Raw genomic sequence first — 4718 nt, forward strand, 5'->3', positions numbered from 1 at the left:
GGATGGATGGATGGATAGATGGATGGATGTATGGATGGATGGATGGATGGATGGATGGATGTATGGATGGATGGATGGATGGATGGATGGATGGTTTGACTGTAAGGCAAGATGTTCAACCTCAGTGATTTTAAATGAGCTATAGAAATGCTGGCAGATCAACAAACAACAGAAGTTTGAAGGATCATGTGCTGATCAAATATAAATATTTTATTGATCAGTAAGAAACAGACAGATCAATAAATAATGATCTACAATGATTTGGATGTTGAGATCAGGTGGGTGAATCCTGCGTTTTTGTTGGTTTTTAATCTTTTATTTTTCAGGCTGAGAAGAAGAAAATGTTTTTCCTGCTGGTCATGTTGAATGGACTGGATTTATACCGTCCACTCCAAAAGTATAGAAACAGCAAATCAAATTCTCTTGTTTTTGTTGTTCACTGAATACATTTGGGTTTAAGATCAAAAGATAAGTTTGAGACAAGAGTTCTGGATGTCAGCTTTTATTTCCTGGTATGTTCATGTAGATGTGTTGAACAACTCAGGATATATCTCTGTTTGTTTTACAGCACAGCATCTGAACATGTGACTGACAGGTGTTTCTTATTGACCAGGTGTTGCCTTTAAGGTTGATTGTTTGAACAGTAATTAGTTCGACATGACTAGTCTACGTTTTGGCCTGGGTTTACACCTATAAATTATGTGTTTCTTGTTAAAGAGGATAAACCAACATGAAGACCAGAGAGCTGTCTCTGGGAGAAAAGCTGAGAAAAGAAGGAAAAATCATTCGGAGCCATTGGACAAACTTTGGGCAGAACAACCACGACATCTTGGAACGTCCTGAATAACAGGGACATTACTGAGCAACAGACGTCCAACAGGTCGGCCAAGGAAAACAACGGGAGTTGATGACAGAAATATTGTGAGAGCTGTGAAGAAACACAAAACATCAGTAAGTGACATCACCAACAACCTCCCCAGTGCAGGGGTGAAGGGACCACAATGATCTGTTGGAAGAAGACAGAGCAGAAATATAGAGACCAAACACAAACATGCAAACCAGTCATCAGTAAGAAGACTCAGAAGGACAAATTGAAATTTACAAAGACGTACAGAGATGAGCTTCAAAAGTTCTGGAAGACGATCTGGACCAATGAGACCAAGATTAATGTCTGCCAATGTGATGGAAAGGCCAAAGTGTGGAGAAAGAGAGGAACTGCTGATGATCTGAAGCATATGAGCTCCTCTGTGAAGCATGGTGCAGGTGATGTCATGGCTGCTTCTGGAACAGGTTCGTTAATATTTATTGATGATGGCAGCAGAATGATTTCTGAAACGTACAGAAACATTTTGTCTGAGAATTTACAGAGAAGTTCATCCAAACTAATCTGGAGAAATGTTATCATGCAGCAGGACAATGAGCCAAAGCTCACTGCCAACAAAACCAAGGACTTCATCACAGTTTAGATTGGCCAAGTCAGTCACCTGACCTGAACCCAGCAGAGCATTTTATCTCCTGAAGAGGAAACTGAAGAGACAAACCTTAAGTTTGACCATTGAACTGTTTTAGAAACCTTATTGCCTTTGTCTTTCATGTATCACTTTTTACTGGTTTTAATTCATTATTCAATAAAGTTAATATTATTCTGTTTTGTAATAAATTACCATAAAAACAATGCTGGTTTCTTCATTCTTGGGTATTCAGTGCATGTGAGAAGAGGTCACTGGACCTTATGATCTCACACTTTGGTGTAAATGAGTCCTGATTGACAGGGAATAATAATATCATCAGTAAAACTGATCTGGTACTCCCAGCAGGTAAAGTGTGTGGCAAAGTGCAAAAAGTTATCACCCTTCTGTCTGCACACACTCACATTTTACACACTTGTCCATTCTTAAAACAACTGATAATTTTGTAATACCTGTTCTCAGTTTGTATCATTGTGGTGTTGTCACTACAAATGCTGTGCAGTCATGATGACATGGAGTATGTGAGTGTCGTCTGTGGACAGGTCTTTGTGTGCACCTCGCTGGATTGTTTGGAGGGATGGAGTCCTTCAGCATGTCTGCTTTGGTTTGGACAACTGAGGACAGGTCTCCCAGCATCTTTGGTCCTTCAGTATGTTTTAATGTGTGGACAGGAAGTGAGTGTTTCCTGCCCCAGCTGTGATCCCACACTGATCTGAGGTACTGCTGAATGAAAAACAGGGACGTGTCCAGTTGCCAACATTCTGACAGATTTTTGAGAATCAACGGGAGACTTTTTGTTTTTCTGATATCATGTTGAGATTTTACTTCAGTTTCAGACATGCAGCACTCTGTAAGTTTCAGTCAGTAATGATCAGGGTTTTGTTCTAGAGAAGGTTCGTGTGTTACTTTAAATGTTTTGTTGAATATCAGAAGAATTGAGTTCAGCAAACAGGATGTTTTATAAAACAGAAAACAGAACCAGATCAAAACAGATGAGCTGAGGTGTTTGATTTAAGTTTGTTTTTTCCTCTTTGGGTCTRGTAGTGTAGAACTGTGTGCTACAGCTGATCCAGAACAGAACTGAGGTTCTTTGGATCAGGAGATCTTAATGTTTTCTGCTCTGGTTCACACACATCAGGGACTTTAGAGGCTTTCAGCTGCAAAACTGCTTTACTTTGTTCAGTCTTTGTGGGCCGTCTGGACAAAGACAAGTGGCTGAGTTTTGGCAGCCAACCGACGTCTTGAAGAGTCTTTGTGATGAGATGGAAAATCCAGCTGAGACGCATCAGTCGTCCTGAAAACATTTGATCTGTTCTCGTCATGCTGCTTCCTGTGTGTTGGTTTGTGATTGTCCTGAAATAAAGGAGGTGTCAGAGAACATCAAGAGGTTGAAGAACACCAGGAGGACAGGGTTCATTAGCGTGCCTGGCAGCATGACGGCTCAGTGCTTAACACTGTTGTCTGACAGCATGAAGGTCCTGGGTTTGATCTCCGCTGCAGACCTGGGGTCTTCCAGTGGGGAATTTATGTTTTCCTCATGCTTGTAAGGGTTTCCTCCAGGTGCTTCAGTTTCCTCCCACAGATAAAAAATATGCATGTTAGGTTGCCTTCAAGGCCAGGCTTCCCTTGCAAAAGTGATCTGTAATTTCAGTGGGATTTGCCTGGTTAAAACAAACAAACAAACAAACAAACAAACAAACAAACAAACAAACAAACAAACCAATACATACATACACATTTCAATATTTAATTTTATGCAGAAATATTGGATCTATGTATGTCTTGGAGGACAAACTGTACAAATGTCCATCTGAACATCCATGAACTCTGTGACCTGCAAACATTGGACTCCATTCAATCAATTTATTTACGTACAGTAGCACCTGTTACCAACAAAGTCATTGAAGGACACTAAATAAAAGTAAGAAAAAATAGAACAAGTCATTCTGAAACATTAAACCCAACATTTGAACCTACTGTACATTGTAATATAGGAGCATGGCTCAAATGTAGTTAAAGCTTTCACTGCCCAGCAGGAAGGCTTCAGGTTTGCTGCTTGTCTCAGGCCTTAATGTGTGCACATGTTGTCTTCATGCACTGTGTGTCATGTGCACAGGGACAGGAGTAAGGGAATCATCATCAATAAAAGGAGTCCAGCAGTTATCAGGCTCTTACTGTAGCTGCTCCAAAGCTGTGAAACAATTAATTTTTTTATAATTCAGTCTGCTGTGACTGTTCAGGCTGTCATATCTTRGCTGAAGACCTACGTATCTGTTTTCTTTGGGTTTAGATAGGACTGAGTTTTAGGTTCATTTAGAGCTGATGTGTTATTCTTGTAGTGTTTTTATGTATTTTATTTGTATTTAATATGTATTTTTTATGCAAGTGTTTCACTGAATTGCAAAGCACTTTGGTCAGTTTTTGGTGTTTTTAATGTGCTCTATAAATAAATTTGACTCTGACGTTATAAGAACAGCAACAACAAGCCTCTCCAGATCCCAGGCTGTCCAGGCCAGTAAAGAGAGACGCAAACTCAATAAATAAAACTGAAGAATAATGAGTTAACCTGTTAATGTGTGTCTTTGACTTCTTGGTCACAGCCCTGGAGGCGGTACCTTTTCCATCAGATGTTAGAAAATAACCAAGTTTTGTTTGTAAAAGACAGAAAGAACACATTGATGTGTTTAAACCATAGGGCTGCAATGATCAGAACGTGTAAAATACAACAACTTAGTCCTTCAAAACAAGTAAACCACTTCGTGTCTTTGTTTTTAAATTGTTTAGACCTTCAGAAGTTGGACTTCATGGAGTCTCTGAGTTTTTGTTCTATAGCTGAACTATTTTCAGCCTCCAAGGTCAATCTTTGTGCTGAGTGGAGCTGATAATATTATCGATGACCTCCTGACCCTTGTTCCTCTGATCAGCTTCTCATTAGCATGTCCCATTATGAAGTCATCACGCTGTTGACCAATCAGGGCAGGATCTGCAGCTCTATGATAATGAACTCAGATTACAGAATGAAGTGTCTGCAGCTAATCTCAGAAATAATGAAACCTCTAATTCTTTTCACAGCTTTGGGGGATGGGGCGTGTTGAGGTCTGCTCTGCTGCTCTGTGAGCCACAAGCAGGACCAAAACCTTCAGGGGTCTGGGTCCTAGAGGAGGAGGAGGTCTGCTCTGTGAGCCACAAGCAGGACCAAAACCTTCAGGGGTCTGGGTCCTAGAGGAGGAGGAGATCTGCTGCTCTGTG

The sequence above is a fragment of the Austrofundulus limnaeus genome, unplaced genomic scaffold (genome assembly GCF_001266775.1).
Source record: "Austrofundulus limnaeus strain Quisiro unplaced genomic scaffold, Austrofundulus_limnaeus-1.0 Scaffold280, whole genome shotgun sequence".
Lineage (NCBI taxonomy): Eukaryota > Metazoa > Chordata > Actinopteri > Cyprinodontiformes > Rivulidae > Austrofundulus > Austrofundulus limnaeus.